Source organism: Schistocerca gregaria, chromosome 11 (genome assembly GCF_023897955.1).
Source record: "Schistocerca gregaria isolate iqSchGreg1 chromosome 11, iqSchGreg1.2, whole genome shotgun sequence".
Lineage (NCBI taxonomy): Eukaryota > Metazoa > Arthropoda > Insecta > Orthoptera > Acrididae > Schistocerca > Schistocerca gregaria.
Genome location: NC_064930.1, coordinates 152,853,673 through 152,874,710, shown reverse-complemented (window position 1 = coordinate 152,874,710; position 21,038 = coordinate 152,853,673).

Genomic DNA, 21,038 nt, shown 5'->3' with positions numbered 1-21,038 from the left:
AACCGTCTCAGAGAGAAAAGCGGCCAATGTGACGATCTGGCTTTAAGTCGATTCGATAAGAAATTACGAAAACGGACGGATTTCTCAGGTTTTTACTACATATGAACACTTTTCACATTCTCCCGTGCACCGCGGCTGCTATTCCTCCTTTCATGCAAAATATTATAGTCCTAGGTCATGTCCAAGCCACCAAAGCCGGCTAAAATGTGAATAATCCACAACTAAAACTTCAATTGTACTACTTCTTACTGGCTATTGCTTCAACTTAGAAGCTTCTTCTGTGTTCTACTATGGTGCTTTTAGTGTCTCCGCATACCGCAGCATGCGACATAGCTTTGCAGACGATAAATGTAACCGATTCAGAGAGAAGAGCGGCCAATGTGACGATATGGCTTTAAGTAGATTCGATAACAAATGACGAAAACGGGCGTATTTCTCAGGTTCTTGCACATATGAACCCTTTTCACATTCTCCCGTGCAACGCAGCTGCTAGTCCTCCTTTCATGCAAAATCATAAGGTTCCACCTCATGTCCAAGGCACCAAAGCCGGCTAAAAATCAATAATCGATAACCAAAACTTGAATTGTACTGCTTCTTATGGCTATTGCTTCGACTTAGAAGCTTCTTCTGTGTTCTACTATGGTGCTTTTAGTGTCTCCGCATACCGCAGCACGCGACATAGCTTTGCAGACGATAAATGTAACCGTCTCAGAGAGAAAAGCGGCCAATGTGACGATCTGGCTTTAAGTCGATTCGATAACATATGACGAAAACGGACGGATTTCTCAAGTTTTTAGTACATATGAACACTTTTCACATTCTCCCGTGCAACGCGGCTGCTAGTCCTCTTTTCAAGCAAAATCTTAAAGTACTAGGTCATGTGCAAGCCAATAAAGCCGGCTAAAAAGTGAATAATCGACAACTAAAACTTGAATGGTACTACTTCGTACTGGTTATTGGTTCAACTTAGAAGCTTCTTCTGTGTTCTACTATGGTGCTTTTAGTGTCTCCGCATACCGCAGCACGTGACATAGGTTTGCAGACAATAAACGTAACCGTTTCAGAGAGAAAAGCGGCCAATTTGACGATCTGGCTATAAGTCGATTCGATAACAAATGACGAAAACGGACGGATTTCTCAGGTTTTTACTGCATATGAAACCTTTTCACATTCTCCCGTGCAACGCAGCTGCTAGTCCTCCTTTCATGCAAAATCTTAAGGTTCCACATCATGTCCAAGGCACCAAAGCCGGCTAAAAATCAATAATCGATAACCAAAACTTGAATTGTACTACTTCTTACTGGCCATTGCTTTAACTTAGAAGCTTCTTCTGTGTTCTACTATGGTGCTTTTAGTGTCTCCGCATACCGCAGCACGCGACATAGCTTTGCAGACGATAAATGTAACCGTCTCAGAGGGAAAAGCGGCCAATGTGACGATCTGGCTTTAAGTCGATTCGATAACAAATTACGAAAACGGACAGATATCTCATGTTTTTACTACATATGAACACTTTTCACATTCTCCCGTGCACCGCGGCTGCTAGTCCTCCTTTCATGGAAAATATTAAGGTCCTAGGTCATGTCCAAGCCACCAAAGCCGGGTAAAATGTGAATAATCCACAACTAAAACTTCAATTGTACTACTTCTTACTGGCTATTGCTTCAACTTAGAAGCTTCTTCTGTGTTCTACTATGGTGCTTTTAGTGTCTCCGCATACCGCAGCATGCGACATAGCTTTGCAGACGATAAATGTAACCGATTCAGAGAGAAGAGCGGCCAATGTGACGATATGGCTTTAAGTAGATTCGATAACAAATGACGAAAACGGGCGTATTTCTCAGGTTCTTGCTACATATGAACCCTTTTCACATTCTCCCGTGCAACGCAGCTGCTAGTCCTCCTTTCATGCAAAATCATAAGGTTCCACCTCATGTCCAAGGCACCAAAGCCGGCTAAAAATCAATAATCGATAACCAAACCTTGATTGTACTGCTTCTTATGGCTATTGCTTCAACTTAGAAGCTTCTTCTGTGTTCTACTATGGTGCTTTTAGTGTCTCCGCATACCGCAGCACGTGACATAGCTTTGCAGACGATAAATGTAACCGTCTCAGAGAGAAAAGCGGCCAATGTGACGATCTGGCTTTAAGGCGATTCGATAACAAATTACGAAAACGGACGGATTTCTCAGGTTTTTACTACATATGAACACTTTTCACATTCTCCCGTGTAACGCGGCTACTAGTCCTCCTTTCATGCAAAATCTTAAGGTCCGAGGTTATGTCCAAGCTACCAAAACTGGCTAAAAAGTGAATAATCGACGCCTAAAACTTGAATTGTACCACATCTTACTCACTATTGCTTCAACTTAGAAGCTTCTTTTGTGTTCCACTTTGGTGCTTTTAGTGTCTCCGCATACCGCAGCATGCGACATAGCTTTGCAGACGATAAATGTAACCGTCTCAGAGAGAAAAGCGGCCAATGTGACGATCTGGCTTTAAGTCGATACGATAACAAATGACGAAAACCGACGGATTTCTCAGGTTTTTACTGCATATGAAACCTTTTCACATTCTCCCGTGCAACGCAGCTGCTAGTCCTCCTTCCATGCAAAATCTTAAGGTTCCACATCATGTCCAAGGCACCAAAGCCGGCTAAAAATCAATAATCTATAACCAAAACTTGAATTGTACTACTTCTTACTGGCCATTGCTTTAACTTAGAAGCTTCTTCTGTGTTCTACTATGGTGCTTTTAGTGTCTCCGCATACCGCAGCACGCGACATAGCTTTGCAGACGATAAATGTAACCGTCTCAGAGGGAAAAGCGGCCAATGTGACGGTCTGGCTTTAAGTCGATTCGATAACAAATTACGAAAACGGACAGATATCTCATGTTTTTACTACATATGAACACTTTTCACATTCTCCCGTGCACCGCGGCTGCTAGTCCTCCTTTCATGGAAAATATTAAGGTCCTTGGTCATGTCCAAGCCACTAAAGCCGGCTAAAATGTGAATACTCGACAACTAAAACTTGAATTGTACTACTTCTTACATTCTATTGCTTCAACTTAGAAGCTTCTTCTGTGTTCTACTATGGTGCTTTTAGTGTCTCCGCATACCGCAGCACGCGACATAGCTTTGCAGACGATAAATGTAACCGTCTCAGAGAGAAAAGCGGCCAATGTGACGATCTGGCTTTAAGTCGATTCGATAACAAATGACGAAAACGGATGGATTTCTCAGGTTTTTAGTACATATGAACACTTTTCACATTTTCCCATGCAACGCGGCTGCTAATCCTCCTTCATGCAAAATCTTAGGTACTAGGTCATGTCCAAGCCAATAAAGCCAGCTAAAAGTGAATAATCGACAACTCTTACATGAATTGTACTACTTGTTACTTTTTATTGCTTCAACTTAGAAGCTTCTTCTGTGTTCTAACTATGGTGCTTTTAGTGTCTCCGCATACCGCAGCACGTGACATAGCTTTGCAGACGATAAACGTAACCATTTCAGAGAGAAAAGCGGCCATAGTGACGATCTGGCTCTAAGTCGATTCGATAACGAATGACGAAGACGGACGGATTTCTCAGGTTTTTACTACATATGAACCCTGTTCACATACTCCCGTGCAAACGCAGCTGCTAGTCCTTCTTTCAAGCAAAATCTTAAGGTTCGACCTCATGTCCAAGGCACCAAAGCCGGCTAAAGATCAATAATCTATAGCCAAAACTTGAATTGTACTACTCTTACTGGCCATTGCTTCAACTTAGAAGCTTATTCATTGTTCCACTATGGTGCTTTTAGTGTCTCCGCATACCGCGAGCACGCGACATAGCTTTGCAGACGATAAATGTAACCGTCTCAGAGAGAAAAGCGGCCCATGTGACGATCTGGCTTTAAGTCGATTCGATAACAAATGACGAAAACGGACGGATATCTCAGGTTTTACTACATATGAACACCTTTCACATTCTCCCGTGCAACGCGGCTACCAGTCCTCCTTTCATGCAAAATCTTAAGGTCCTAGGTCATGGCCAAGCCACCAAAACTGGCTAAAAAGTGAATAATCGACGCCTAAAACTTGAATTGTACTACTTCTTACTATCTATTACTTCAACTTAGAAGCTTCTTCTGTGTTCTACTATGCTGCTTTTAGTGTCTCCGCATACCGCAGCACGCGACATAGCTTTGCAGACGATAAATAACACGCGATCTAGTGTAAAAGCGGCTTATGTGACGATCTGGCTTTAAGTCGATTCGATAACAAATGACGAAAACGGACGGATTTCTCAGGTTTTTACTATATATGAACCCTTTTTACATTCTCCCGTGCAACGCAGCTTCTAGTCCTCCTTTCAAGCAAAATCTTAAGGATCGACCTCATGTCCAAGGCACCAAAGCCGGCTAAAGATCAATAATCGATAGCCAAGACTTGAATTGTACTACTTCTTACTGGCCATTGCTTCAACTTAGAAGCTTATTCTGTGTTCCACTATGGTGCTTTTAGTGTCTCCGCATACGGCAGCACGCGACATAGCTTTGCAGACGATAAATGAAAGCGTCTCAGAGAGAAAAGCGGCCAATGTGACGATCTGGCTTTAAGTCGATTCGATAATAAATGACGAAAACAGACGGATTTCTCAGGTTTTTACTACATATGAACACTTTTCACATTCTCCCGTGCAACGCGGCTGCTAGTATTCCTTTCATGCAAAATCTTAAAGTCCTAGGTCATGTCCAAGCCACCAAAGCCCTCTAAAAAGTGAATAATCGACGCCTAAAACTTGAATTGTACTACTTCTTACTGGCTATTACTTCATCTTAGAAGCTTCTTCTGTGTTCTACTATGGTGCTTTTAGTGTCTCCGCATACCGCAGCACGTGACATACCTTTGCAGACGATAAATGTAACCGTCTCAGAGAGAAAAGCGTCCAATGTGAAGATCTGGCTTTAAGTCGATTCGATAACAAATGACGAACACGCGATCTAGTGTCAGGTTTTTACTACATATGAACACTTTTCACATTCTCCCGTGCAACGCGGCTGCTAGTCCTCCTTTCATGCAAAATCTTAAGGTTCCACCTCTTGTCCAAGGCACCAAAGCTGCAAAAAATCAATAATCGATAACCAAAACTTGAATTGTACTGCTTCTTACGGCTATTGCTTCAACTTAGAAGCTTCTTCTGTGTTCTACTACGGTGCTTTTAGTGTCTCCGCATACCGCAGCACGCGACATAGCTTTGCAGACGATAAATGTAACCGTCTCAGAGAGAAAAGCGGCCAATGTGACGATCTGGCTTTAAGTCGATTCGATAACAAATGACGAAAACGGACGGATTTCTCAGGTTTTTAGTACATATGAACACTTTTCACATTCTCCCGTGCAACGCGGCTGTTAGTCCTCCTTTCATGCAAAATCTAAAGGTTCCACCTCTTGTCCAAGGCACCAAAGCCGCTAAAAATCAATAATCGATAACCAAAACTTGAATTGTACTGCTTCTTATGGCTATTGCTTCAACTTAGAAGCTTCTTCTGTGTTCTACTATGGTGCTTTTAGTGTCTCCGCATACCGCAGCACGCGACATAGCTTTGCAGACGATAAATGTAACCGATTCAGAGAGAAGAGCGGCCAATGTGACGATATGGCTTTAAGTAGATTCGATAACAAATGACGAAAACGGGCGTATTTCTCAGGTTCTTGCTACATATGAACCCTTTTCACATTCTCCCGTGCAACGCAGCTGCTAGTCCTCCTTTCATGTAAAATCATAAGGTTCCACCTCATGTCCAAGGCACCAAAGCCGGCTAAAAATCAATAATCGATAACCAAAACTTGAATTGTACTGCTTCTTATGGCTATTGCTTCAACTTAGAAGCTTCTTCTGTGTTCTACTATGGTGCTTTTAGTGTCTCCGCATACCGCAGCACGCGACATAGCTTTGCAGACGATAAATGTAACCGTCTCAGAGAGAAAAGCGGCCAATGTGACGATCTGGCTTTAAGTCGATTCGATAACATATGACGAAAACGGACGGATTTCTCAAGTTTTTAGTACATATGAACACTTTTCACATTCTCCCGTGCAACGCGGCTACTAGTCCTCTTTTCAAGCAAAATCTTAAGGTACTAGGTCATGTGCAAGCCAATAAAGCCGGCTAAAAAGTGAATAATCGACAACTAAAACTTGAATTGTACTACTTCGTACTGGTTATTGGTTCAACTTAGAAGCTTCTTCTGTGTTCTACTATGGTGCTTTTAGTGTCTCCGCATACCGCAGCACGTGACATAGGTTTGCAGACAATAAACGTAACCGTTTCAGAGAGAAAAGCGGCCAATTTGACGATCTGGCTATAAGTCGATTCGATAACAAATGACGAAAACGGACGGATTTCTCAGGTTTTTACTGCATATGAAACCTTTTCACATTCTCCCGTGCAACGCAGCTGCTAGTCCTCCTTTCATGCAAAATCTTAAGGTTCCACATCATGTCCAAGGCACCAAAGCCGGCTAAAAATCAATAATCGATAACCAAAACTTGAATTGTACTACTTCTTACTGGCCATTGCTTTAACTTAGAAGATTCTTCTGTGTTCTACTATGGTGCTTTTAGTGTCTCCGCATACCGCAGCACGCGACATAGCTTTGCAGACGATAAATGTAACCGTCTCAGAGGGAAAAGCGGCCAATGTGACGATCTGGCTTTAAGTCGATTCGATAACAAATGACGAAAACGGACAGATATCTCATGTTTTTACTACATATGAACACTTTTCACATTCTCCCGTGCACCGCGGCTGCTAGTCCTCCTTTCATGGAAAATATTAAGGTCCTAGGTCATGTCCAAGCCACCAAAGCCGGCTAAAATGTGAATACTGGACAACTAAAACTTGAATTGTACTACTTCTTACATTCTATTGCTTCAACTTAGAAGCTTCTTCTGTGTTCTACTATGGTGCTTTTAGTGTCTCCGCATACCGCAGCACGCGACATAGCTTTGCAGACGATAAATGTAACCGATTCAGAGAGAAGAGCGGCCAATGTAACGATCTGGCTTTAAGTTGATTGGATAACAAATGACGAAAACGGGCAGATTTCTCAGGTTTTTGCTACATATGAACCCTTTTCACATTCTCCCGTGCAACGCAGCTGCTAGTCCTCCTTTCATGCAAAATGTTAAGGTTCCACCTCATGTCCAAGGCACCAAAGCTGCAAAAAATCAATAATCGATAACCAAACCTTGAATTGTACTGCTTCTTATGGCTATTGCTTCAACTTAGAAGCTTCTTCTGTGTTCTACTATGGTGCTTTTAGTGTCTCCGCATACCGCAGCACGTGACATAGCTTTGCAGACGATAAATGTAACCGTCTCAGAGAGAAAAGCGGCCAATGTGACGATCTGGCTTTAAGGCGATTCGATAACAAATTACGAAAACGGACGGATTTCTCAGGTTTTTACTACATATGAACACTTTTCACATTCTCCCGTGTAACGCGGCTACTAGTCCTCCTTTCATGCAAAATCTTAAGGTCCGAGGTTATGTCCAAGCTACCAAAACTGGCTAAAAAGTGAATAATCGACGCCTAAAACTTGAATTGTACTACATCTTATTGGCTATTACTTCAATTTAGAAGCTTCTTCTGTGTTCTACTATGGTGCATTTAGTGTCTCCGCATACCGCAGCACGCGACATAGCTTTGCAGACGATAAATGTAACCGTTTCAGAGAGAAAAGCGGCCAATGTGACGATCTGGCTTTAAGTCGATTCTATAACAAATGACGAAAACGAACGGATTTCTCAGGTTTTTACTACATATGAACACTTTTCACATTCTCCCGTGCAACGCAGCTGCTAGTCCTCCTTTCATGCAAAGTCTTAAGGTCCTAGGTCATGTCCAAGCCACCAAAGCCGGCTAAAAAGTGAATAATCGACAACTAAATCTTGAATTGTACTACATCTTACTCACTATTGCTTCAACTTAGAAGCTTCTTCTGTGTTCTACTTTGGTGCTTTTAGTGTCTCCGCATACCGCAGCACGCGACATAGGTTTGCAGACGATAAATGTAACCGTCTCAGAGAGAAAAGCGGCCAATGTGACGATCTGGCTTTAAGTCGATTCGATAACAAATGACGAAAACCGACGGATTTCTCAGGTTTTTACTACATATGAACACTTTTCACATTCTCCCGTGCAACGCGGATGCTAGTCCTCCTTTCATGCAAAATCTTAAGGTTCCACCTCTTGTCCAAGGCACCAAAGCTGCAAAAAATCAATAATCGATAACCAAAACTTGAATTGTACTGCTTCTTACGGCTATTGCTTCAACTTAGAAGCTTCTTCTGTGTTCTACTACGGTGCTTTTAGTGTCTCCGCATACCGCAGCACGCGACATAGCTTTGCAGACGATAAATGTAACCGTCTCAGAGAGAAAAGCGGCCAATGTGACGATCTGGCTTTAAGTCGATTCGATAACAAATGACGAAAACGGACGGATTTCTCAGGTTTTTAGTACATATGAACACTTTTCACATTCTCCCGTGCAACGCGGCTGTTAGTCCTCCTTTCATGCAAAATCTAAAGGTTCCACCTCTTGTCCAAGGCACCAAAGCCGCTAAAAATCAATAATCGATAACCAAAACTTGAATTGTACTGCTTCTTATGGCTATTGCTTCAACTTAGAAGCTTCTTCTGTGTTCTACTATGGTGCATTTAGTGTCTCCGCATACCGCAGCACGCGACATAGCTTTGCAGACGATAAATGTAACCGTTTCAGAGAGAAAAGCGGCCAATGTGACGATCTGGCTTTAAGTCGATTCGATAACAAATGACGAAAACGAACGGATTTCTCAGGTTTGTACTACATATGAACACTTTTCACATTCTCCCGTGCAACGCAGCTGCTAGTCCTCCTTTCATGCAAAGTCTTAAGGTCCTAGGTCATGTCCAAGCCACCAAAGCCGGCTAAAAAGTGAATAATCGACAACTAAATCTTGAATTGTACTACATCTTACTCACTATTGCTTCAACTTAGAAGCTTCTTCTGTGTTCCACTTTGGTGCTTTTAGTGTCTCCGCATACCGCAGCACGCGACATAGGTTTGCAGACGATAAATGTAACCGTCTCAGAGAGAAAAGCGGCCAATGTGACGATCTGGCTTTAAGTCGATTCGATAACAAATGACGAAAACCGACGGATTTCTCAGGTTTTTACTACATATGAACACTTTTCACATTCTCCCGTGCAACGCGGCTGCTAGTCCTCCTTTCATGCAAAATCTTAAGGTTCCACCTCATGTCCAAGGCACCAATGCTGCAAAAAATCAATAATCGATAACCAAAACTTGAATTGTACTGCTTCTTACGGCTATTGCTTCAACTTAGAAGCTTCTTCTGTGTTCTACTACGGTGCTTTTAGTGTCTCCGCATACCGCAGCACGCGACATAGCTTTGCAGACGATAAATGTAACCGTCTCAGAGAGAAAAGCGGCCAATGTGACGATCTGGCTTTAAGTCGATTCGATAACAAATGACGAAAACGGACGGATTTCTCAGGTTTTTAGTACATATGAACACTTTTCACATTCTCCCGTGCAACGCGGCTGTTAGTCCTCCTTTCATGCAAAATCTAAAGGTTCCACCTCTTGTCCAAGGCACCAAAGCCGCTAAAAATCAATAATCGATAACCAAAACTTGAATTGTACTGCTTCTTATGGCTATTGCTTCAACTTAGAAGCTTCTTCTGTGTTCTACTATGGTGCTTTTAGTGTCTCCGCATACCGCAGCACGTGACATAGGTTTGCAGACAATAAACGTAACCGTTTCAGAGAGAAAAGCGGCCAATTTGACGATCTGGCTATAAGTCGATTCGATAACAAATGACGAAAACGGACGGATTTCTCAGGTTTTTACTGCATATGAAACCTTTTCACATTCTCCCGTGCAACGCAGCTGCTAGTCCTCCTTCCATGCAAAATCTTAAGGTTCCACATCATGTCCAAGGCACCAAAGCCGGCTAAAAATCAATAATCGATAACCAAAACTTGAATTGTACTACTTCTTACTGGCCATTGCTTTAACTTAGAAGCTTCTTCTGTGTTCTACTATGGTGCTTTTAGTGTCTCCGCATACCGCAGCACGCGACATAGCTTTGCAGACGATAAATGTAACCGTCTCAGAGGGAAAAGCGGCCAATGTGACGATCTGGCTTTAAGTCGATTCGATAACAAATTACGAAAACGGACAGATATCTCATGTTTTTACTACATATGAACACTTTTCACATTCTCCCGTGCACCGCGGCTGCTAGTCCTCCTTTCATGGAAAATGTTAAGGTCCTAGGTCAGGTCCAAGCCACCAAAGCCGGCTAAAATGTGAATACTCGACAACTAAAACTTGAATTGTACTACTTCTTACATTCTATTGCTTCAACTTAGAAGCTTCTTCTGTGTTCTACTATGGTGCTTTTAGTGTCTCCGCATACCGCAGCACGCGACATAGCTTTGCAGACGATAAATGTAACCGTCTCAGAGAGAAAAGCGGCCAATGTGACGATCTGGCTTTAAGTCGATTCGATAACAAATGACGAAAACGGATGGATTTCTCAGGTTTTTAGTACATATGAACACTTTTCACATTTTCCCATGCAACGCGGCTGCTAATCCTCCTTTCATGCAAAATCTTAAGGTACTAGGTCATGTCCAAGCCAATAAAGCCAGCTAAAAAGTGAATAATCGACAACTCTTACATGAATTGTACTACTTGCTACTTTTTATTGCTTCAACTTAGAAGCTTCTTCTGTGTTCTACTATGGTGCTTTTAGTGTCTCCGCATACCGCAGCACGTGACATAGCTTTGCAGACGATAAACGTAACCATTTCAGAGAGAAAAGCGGCCATAGTGACGATCTGGCTCTAAGTCGATTCGATAACGAATGACGAAGACGGACGGATTTCTCAGGTTTTTACTACATATGAACCCTTTTCACATACTCCCGTGCAACGCAGCTGCTAGTCCTTCTTTCAAGCAAAATCTTAAGGTTCGACCTCATGTCCAAGGCACCAAAGCCGGCTAAAGATCAATAATCTATAGCCAAAACTTGAATTGTACTACTTCTTACTGGCCATTGCTTCAACTTAGAAGCTTATTCATTGTTCCACTATGGTGCTTTTAGTGTCTCCGCATACCGCAGCACGCGACATAGCTTTGCAGACGATAAATGTAACCGTCTCAGAGAGAAAAGCGGCCCATGTGACGATCTGGCTTTAAGTCGATTCGATAACAAATGACGAAAACGGACGGATATCTCAGGTTTTTACTACATATGAACACCTTTCACATTCTCCCGTGCAACGCGGCTACCAGTCCTCCTTTCATGCAAAATCTTAAGGTCCTAGGTCATGTCCAAGCCACCAAAACTGGCTAAAAAGTGAATAATCGACGCCTAAAACTTGAATTGTACTACTTCTTACTATCTATTACTTCAACTTAGAAGCTTCTTCTGTGTTCTACTATGCTGCTTTTAGTGTCTCCGCATACCGCAGCACGCGACATAGCTTTGCAGACGATAAATGTAACCGTCTCAGAGAGAAAAGCGGCTTATGTGACGATCTGGCTTTAAGTCGATTCGATAACAAATGACGAAAACGGACGGATTTCTCAGGTTTTTACTACATATGAACCCTTTTTACATTCTCCCTTGCAACGCAGCTTCTAGTCCTCCTTTCAAGCAAAATCTTAAGGATCGACCTCATGTCCAAGGCACCAAAGCCGGCTAAAGATCAATAATCGATAGCCAAGACTTGAATTGTACTACTTCTTACTGGCCATTGCTTCAACTTAGAAGCTTATTCTGTGTTCCACTATGGTGCTTTTAGTGTCTCCGCATACGGCAGCACGCGACATAGCTTTGCAGACGATAAATGAAAGCGTCTCAGAGAGAAAAGCGGCCAATGTGACGATCTGGCTTTAAGTCGATTCGATAATAAATGACGAAAACAGACGGATTTCTCAGGTTTTTACTACATATGAACACTTTTCACATTCTCCCGTGCACCGCGGCTGCTATTCCTCCTTTCATGCAAAATATTATAGTCCTAGGTCATGTCCAAGCCACCAAAGCCCTCTAAAAAGTGAATAATCGACGCCTAAAACTTGAATTGTACTACTTCTTACTGGCTATTACTTCATCTTAGAAGCTTCTTCTGTGTTCTACTATGGTGCTTTTAGTGTCTCCGCATACCGCAGCACGTGACATACCTTTGCAGACGATAAATGTAACCGTCTCAGAGAGAAAAGCGGCCAATGTGAAGATCTGGCTTTAAGTCGATTCGATAACAAATGACGAAAACGGACGGATTTCTCAGGTTTTTACTACATATGAACACTTTTCACATTCTCCCGTGCAACGCGGCTGCTAGTCCTCCTTTCATGCAAAATCTTAAGGTTCCACATATTGTCCAAGGCACCAAAGCTGCAAAAAATCAGTAATCGATAACCAAAACTTGAATTGTACTGCTTCTTACGGCTATTGCTTCAACTTAGAAGCTTCTTCTGTGTTCTACTACGGTGCTTTTAGTGTCTCCGCATACCGCAGCACGCGACATAGCTTTGCAGACGATAAATGTAACCGTCTCAGAGAGAAAAGCGGCCAATGTGACGATCTGGCTTTAAGTCGATTCGATAACAAATGACGAAAACGGACGGATTTCTCAGGTTTTTAGTACATATGAACACTTTTCACATTCTCCCGTGCAACGCGGCTGTTAGTCCTCTTTCATGCAAAATCTAAAGGTTCCACCTCTTGTCCAAGGCACCAAAGCCGCTAAAAATCAATAATCGATAACCAAAACTTGAATTGTACTGCTTCTTATGGCTATTGCTTCAACTTAGAAGCTTCTTCTGTGTTCTACTATGGTGCTTTTAGTGTCTCCACATACCGCAGCACGCGACATAGCTTTGCAGACGATAAATGTAACCGTCTCAGAGAGAAAAGCGGCCAATGTGACGATCTGGCTTTAAGTCGATTCGATAAGAAATTACGAAAACGGACGGATGTCTCAGGTTTTTACTACATATGAACACTTTTCACATTCTCCCGTGCACCGCGGCTGCTATTCCTCCTTTCATGCAAAATATTATAGTCCTAGGTCATGTCCAAGCCACCAAAGCCGGCTAAAATGTGAATAATCCACAACTAAAACTTCAATTGTACTACTTCTTACTGGCTATTGCTTCAACTTAGAAGCTTCTTCTGTGTTCTACTATGGTGCTTTTAGTGTCTCCGCATACCGCAGCATGAGACATAGCTTTGCAGACGATAAATGTAACCGATTCAGAGAGAAGAGCGGCCAATGTGACGATATGGCTTTAAGTAGATTCGATAACAAATGACGAAAACGGGCGTATTTCTCAGGTTCTTGCTACATATGAACCCTTTTCACATTCCCCCGTGCAACGCAGCTGCTAGTCCTCCTTTCATGCAAAATCATAAGGTTCCACCTCATGTCCAAGGCACCAAAGCCGGCTAAAAATCAATAATCGATAACCAAAACTTGAATTGTACTGCTTGTTATGGCTATTGCTTCAAACTTAGAAGCTTCTTCTGTGTTCTACTATGGTGCTTTTAGTGTCTCCGCATACCGCAGCACGCGACATAGCTTTGCAGACGATAAATGTAACCGTCTCAGAGAGAAAAGCGGCCAATGTGGCGATCTGGCTTTAAGTCGATTCGATAACAAATGACGAAAACGGACGGATTTCTCAGGTTTTTAGTACATATGAACACTTTTCACATTCTCCCGTGCAACGCGGCTGCTAGTCCTCTTTTCAAGCAAAATCTTAAGGTACTAGGTCATGTGCAAGCCAATAAAGCCGGCTAAAAAGTGAATAATCGACAACTAAAACTTGAATTGTACTACTTCGTACTGGTTATTGGTTCAACTTAGAAGCTTCTTCTGTGTTCTACTATGGTGCTTTTAGTGTCTCCGCATACCGCAGCACGTGACATAGGTTTGCAGACAATAAACGTAACCGTTTCAGAGAGAAAAGCGGCCAATTTGACGATCTGGCTATAAGTCGATTCGATAACAAATGACGAAAACGGACGGATTTCTCAGGTTTTTACTGCATATGAAACCTTTTCACATTCTCCCGTGCAACGCAGCTGCTAGTCCTCCTTTCATGCAAAATCTTAAGGTTCCACATCATGTCCAAGGCACCAAAGCCGGCTAAAAATCAATAATCGATAACCAAAACTTGAATTGTACTACTTCTTACTGGCCATTGCTTTAACTTAGAAGATTCTTCTGTGTTCTACTATGGTGCTTTTAGTGTCTCCGCATACCGCAGCACGCGACATAGCTTTGCAGACGATAAATGTAACCGTCTCAGAGGGAAAAGCGGCCAATGTGACGATCTGGCTTTAAGTCGATTCGATAACAAATTACGAAAACGGACACATATCTCATGTTTTTACTACATATGAACACTTTTCACATTCTCCCGTGCACCGCGGCTGCTAGTCCTCCTTTCATGGAAAATATTAAGGTCCTAGGTCATGTCCAAGCCACCAAAGCCGGCTAAAATGTGAATACTCGACAACTAAAACTTGAATTGTACTACTTCTTACATTCTATTGCTTCAACTTAGAAGCTTCTTCTGTGTTCTACTATGGTGCTTTTAGTGTCTCCGCATACCGCAGCACGCGACATAGCTTTGCAGACGATAAATCTAACCGATTCAGAGAGAAGAGCGGCCAATGTAACGATCTGGCTTTAAGTTGATTGGATAACAAATGACGAAAACGGGCAGATTTCTCAGGTTTTTGCTACATATGAACCCTTTTCACATTCTCCCGTGCAACGCAGCTGCTAGTCCTCCTTTCATGCAAAATGTTAAGGTTCCACCTCATGTCCAAGGCACCAAAGCCGGCTAAAAATCAATAATCGATAACCAAACCTTGAATTGTACTGCTTCTTATGGCTATTGCTTCAACTTAGAAGCTTCTTCTGTGTTCTACTATGGTGCTTTTAGTGTCTCCGCATACCTCAGCACGTGACATAGCTTTGCAGACGATAAATGTAACCGTCTCAGAGAGAAAAGCGGCCAATGTGACGATCTGGCTTTAAGGCGATTCGATAACAAATTACGAAAACGGACGGATTTCTCAGGTTTTTACTACATATGAACACTTTTCACATTCTCCCGTGTAACGCGGCTACTAGTCCTCCTTTCATGCAAAATCTTAAGGTCCGAGGTTATGTCCAAGCTACCAAAACTGGCTAAAAAGTGAATAATCGACGCCTAAAACTTGAATTGTACTACATCTTATTGGCTATTACTTCAATTTAGAAGCTTCTTCTGTGTTCTACTATGGTGCATTTAGTGTCTCCGCATACCGCAGCACGCGACATAGCTTTGCAGACGATAAATGTAACCGTTTCAGAGAGAAAAGCGGCCAATGTGACGATCTGGCTTTAAGTCGATTCTATAACAAATGACGAAAACGAACGGATTTCTCAGGTTTGTACTACATATGAACACTTTTCACATTCTCCCGTGCAACGCAGCTGCTAGTCCTCCTTTCATGCAAAGTCTTAAGGTCCTAGGTCATGTCCAAGCCACCAAAGCCGGCTAAAAAGTGAATAATCGACAACTAAATCTTGGATTGTACTACATCTTACTCACTATTGCTTCAACTTAGAAGCTTCTTCTGTGTTCTACTTTGGTGCTTTTAGTGTCTCCGCATACCGCAGCACGCGGCATAGGTTTGCAGACGATAAATGTAACCGTCTCAGAGAGAAAAGCGGCCAATGTGACGATCTGGCTTTAAGTCGATTCGATAACAAATGACGAAAACCGACGGATTTCTCTGGTTTTTACTACATATGAACACTTTTCACATTCTCCCGTGCAACGCGGCTGCTAGTCCTCCTTTCATGCAAAATCTTAAGGTTCCACCTCTTGTCCAAGGCACCAAAGCTGCAAAAAATCAATAATCGATAACCAAAACTTGAATTGTACTGCTTCTTACGGCTATTGCTTCAACTTAGAAGCTTCTTCTGTGTTCTACTACGGTGCTTTTAGTGTCTCCGCATACCGCAGCACGCGACATAGCTTTGCAGACGATAAATGTAACCGTCTCAGAGAGAAAAGCGGCCAATGTGACGATCTGGCTTTAAGTCGATTCGATAACAAATGACGAAAACGGACGGATTTCTCAGGTTTTTAGTACATATGAACACTTTTCACATTCTCCCGTGCAACGCGGCTGTTAGTCCTCCTTTCATGCAAAATCTAAAGGTTCCACCTCTTGTCCAAGGCACCAAAGCCGCTAAAAATCAATAATCGATAACCAAAACTTGAATTGTACTGCTTCTTATGGCTATTGCTTCAACTTAGAAGCTTCTTCTGTGTTCTACTATGGTGCTTTTAGTGTCTCCACATACCGCAGCACGCGACATAGCTTTGCAGACGATAAATGTAACCGTCTCAGAGAGAAAAGCGGCCAATGTGACGATCTGGCTTTAAGTCGATTCGATAAGAAATTACGAAAACGGACGGATTTCTCAGGTTTTTACTACATATGAACACTTTTCACATTCTCCCGTGCACCGCGGCTGCTATTCCTCCTTTCATGCAAAATATTATAGTCCTAGGTCATGTCCAAGCCACCAAAGCCGGCTAAAATGTGAATAATCCACAACTAAAACTTCAATTGTACTACTTCTTACTGGCTATTGCTTCAACTTAGAAGCTTCTTCTGTGTTCTACTATGGTGCTTTTAGTGTCTCCGCATACCGCAGCACGCGACATAGCTTTGCAGACGATAAATGTAACCGATTCAGAGAGAAGAGCGGCCAATGTGACGATATGGCTTTAAGTAGATTCGATAACAAATGACGAAAACGGGCGTATTTCTCAGGTTCTTGCTACATATGAACCCTTTTCACATTCTCCCGTGCAACGCAGCTGCTAGTCCTCCTTTCATGCAAAATCATAAGGTTCCACCTCATGTCCAAGGCACCAAAGCCGGCTAAAAATCAATAATCGATAACCAAAACTTGAATTGTACTGCTTCTTATGGCTATTGCTTCAACTTAGAAGCTTCTTCTGTGTTCTACTATGGTGCTTTTAGTGTCTCCGCATACCGCAGCACGTGACATAGGTTTGCAGACAATAAACGTAACCGTTTCAGAGAGAAAAGCGGCCAATTTGACGATCTGGCTATAAGTCGATTCGATAACAAATGACGAAAACGGACAGATATCTCATGTTTTTACTACATATGAAAACTTTTCACATTCTCCCGTGCACCGCGGCTGCTAGTCCTCCTTTCATGGAAAATATTAAGGTCCTAGGTCATGTCCAAGCCACCAAAGCCGGCTAAAATGTGAATACTCGACAACTAAAACTTGAATTGTACTACTTCTTACATTCTATTGCTTCAACTTAGAAGCTTCTTCTGTGTTCTACTATGGTGCTTTTAGTGTCTCCGCATACCGCAGCACGCGACATAGCTTTGCAGACGATAAATGTAACCGTCTCAGAGAGAAAAGCGGCCAATGTGACGATCTGGCTTTAAGTCGATTCGATAACAAATGACGAAAACGGATGGATTTCTCAGGTTTTTAGTACATATGAACACTTTTCACATTTTCCCATGCAACGCGGCTGCTAATCCTCCTTTCATGCAAAATCTTAAGGTACTAGGTCATGTCCAAGCCAATAAAGCCAGCTAAAAAGTGAATAATCGACAACTCTTACATGAATTGTACTACTTGTTACTTTTTATTGCTTCAACTTAGAAGCTTCTTCTGTGTTCTACTATGGTGCTTTTAGTGTCTCCGCATACCGCAGCACGTGACATAGCTTTGCAGACGATAAACGTAACCATTTCAGAGAGAAAAGCGGCCATAGTGACGATCTGGCTCTAAGTCGATTCGATAACGAATGACGAAGACGGACGGATTTCTCAGGTTTTTACTACATATGAACCCTTTTCACATACTCCCGTGCAACGCAGCTGCTAGTCCTTCTTTCAAGCAAAATCTTAAGGTTCGACCTCATGTCCAAGGCACCAAAGCCGGCTAAAGATCAATAATCTATAGCCAAAACTTGAATTGTACTACTTCTTACTGGCCATTGCTTCAACTTAGAAGCTTATTCATTGTTCCACTATGGTGCTTTTAGTGTCTCCGCATACCGCAGCACGCGACATAGCTTTGCAGACGATAAATGTAACCGTCTCAGAGAGAAAAGCGGCCCATGTGACGATCTGGCTTTAAGTCGATTCGATAACAAATGACGAAAACGGACATATATCTCAGGTTTTTACTACATATGAACACCTTCCACATTCTCCCGTGCAACGCGGCTACCAGTCCTCCTTTCATGCAAAATCTTAAGGTCCTAGGTCATGTCCAAGCCACCAAAACTGGCTAAAAAGTGAATAATCGACGCCTAAAACTTGAATTGTACTACTTCTTACTATCTATTACTTCAACTTAGAAGCTTCTTCTGTGTTCTACTATGCTGCTTTTAGTGTCTCCGCATACCGCAGCACGCGACATAGCTTTGCAGACGATAAATGTAACCGTCTCAGAGAGAAAAGCGGCTTATGTGACGATCTGGCTTTAAGTCGATTCGATAACAAATGACGAAAACGGACGGATTTCTCAGGTTTTTACTACATATGAACCCTTTTTACATTCTCCCGTGCAACGCAGCTTCTAGTCCTCCTTTCAAGCAAAATCTTAAGGATCGACCTCATGTCCAAGGCACCAAAGCCGGCTAAAGATCAATAATCGATAGCCAAGACTTGAATTGTACTACTTCTTACTGGCCATTGCTTCAACTTAGAAGCTTATTCTGTGTTCCACTATGGTGCTTTTAGTGTCTCCGCATACGGCAGCACGCGACATAGCTTTGCAGACGATAAATGAAAGCGTCTCAGAGAGAAAAGCGGCCAATGTGACGATCTGGCTTTAAGTCGATTCGATAATAAATGACGAAAACAGACGGATTTCTCAGGTTTTTACTACATATGAACACTTTTCACATTCTCCCGTGCACCGCGGCTGCTATTCCTCCTTTCATGCAAAATATTATAGTCCTAGGTCATGTCCAAGCCACCAAAGCCCTCTAAAAAGTGAATAATCGACGCCTAAACCTTGAATTGTACTACTTCTTACTGGCTATTACTTCATCTTAGAAGCTTCTTCTGTGTTCTACTATGGTGCTTTTAGTGTCTCCGCATACCGCAGCACGTGACATACCTTTGCAGACGATAAATGTAACCGTCTCAGAGAGAAAAGCGGCCAATGTGAAGATCTGGCTTTAAGTCGATTCGATAACAAATGACGAAAACGGACGGATTTCTCAGGTTTTTACTACATATGAACACTTTTCACATTCTCCCGTGCAACGCGGCTGCTAGTCCTCCTTTCATGCAAAATCTTAAGGTTCCACCTCTTGTCCAAGGCACCAAAGCTGCAAAAAATCAATAATCGATAACCAAAACTTGAATTGTACTGCTTCTTACGGCTATTGCTTCAACTTAGAAGCTTCTTCTGTGTTCTACTACGGTGCTTTTAGTGTCTCCGCATACCGCAGCACGCGACATAGCTTTGCAGACGATAAATGTAACCGTCTCAGAGAGAAAAGCGGCCAATGTGACGATCTGGCTTTAAGTCGATTCGATAACAAATGACGAAAACGGACGGATTTCTCAGGTTTTTAGTACATATGAACACTTTTCACATTCTCCCGTGCAACGCGGCTGTTAGTCCTCCTTTCATGCAAAATCTAAAGGTTCCACCTCTTGTCCAAGGCACCAAAGCCGCTAAAAATCAATAATCGATAACCAAAACTTGAATTGTACTGCTTCTTATGGCTATTGCTTCAACTTAGAAGCTTCTTCTGTGTTCTACTATGGTGCTTTTAGTGTCTCCACATACCGCAGCACGCGACATAGCTTTGCAGACGATAAATGTAACCGTCTCAGAGAGAAAAGCGGCCAATGTGACGATCTGGCTTTAAGTCGATTCGATAAGAAATTACGAAAACGGACGGATTTCTCAGGTTTTTACTACATATGAACACTTTTCACATTCTCCCGTGCACCGCGGCTGCTATTCCTCCTTTCATGCAAAATATTATAGTCCTAGGTCATGTCCAAGCCACCAAAGCCGGCTAAAATGTGAATAATCCACAACTAAAACTTCAATTGTACTACTTCTTACTGGCTATTGCTTCAACTTAGAAGCTTCTTCTGTGTTCTACTATGGTGCTTTTAGTGTCTCCGCATACCGCAGCATGCGACATAGCTTTGCAGACGATAAATGTAACCGATTCAGAGAGAAGAGCGGCCAATGTGACGATATGGCTTTAAGTAGATTCGATAACAAATGACGAAAACGGGCGTATTTCTCAGGTTCTTGCTACATATGAACCCTTTTCACATTCTCCCGTGCAACGCAGCTGCTAGTCCTCCTTTCATGCAAAGTCTTAAGGTCCTAGGTCATGTCCAAGCCACCAAAGCCGGCTAAAAAGTGAATAATCGACAACTAAATCTTGAATTGTACTACATCTTACTCACTATTGCTTCAACTTAGAAGCTTCTTCTGTGTTCTACTATGGTGCTTTTAGTGTCTCCGCATACCGCAGCACGCGACATAGCTTTGCAGACGATAAATGTAACCGTCTCAGAGAGAAAAGCGGCCAATGTGACGATCTGGCTTTAAGTCGATTCGATAACATATGACGAAAACGGACGGATTTCTCAAGTTTTTAGTACATATGAACACTTTTCACATTCTCCCGTGCAACGCGGCTGCTAGTCCTCTTTTCAAGCAAAATCTTAAGGTACTAGGTCATGTGCAAGCCAATAAAGCCGGCTAAAAAGTGAATAATCGACAACTAAAACTTGAATTGTACTACTTCGTACTGGTTATTGGTTCAACTTAGAAGCTTCTTCTGTGTTCTACTATGGTGCTTTTAGTGTCTCCGCATACCGCAGCACGTGACATAGGTT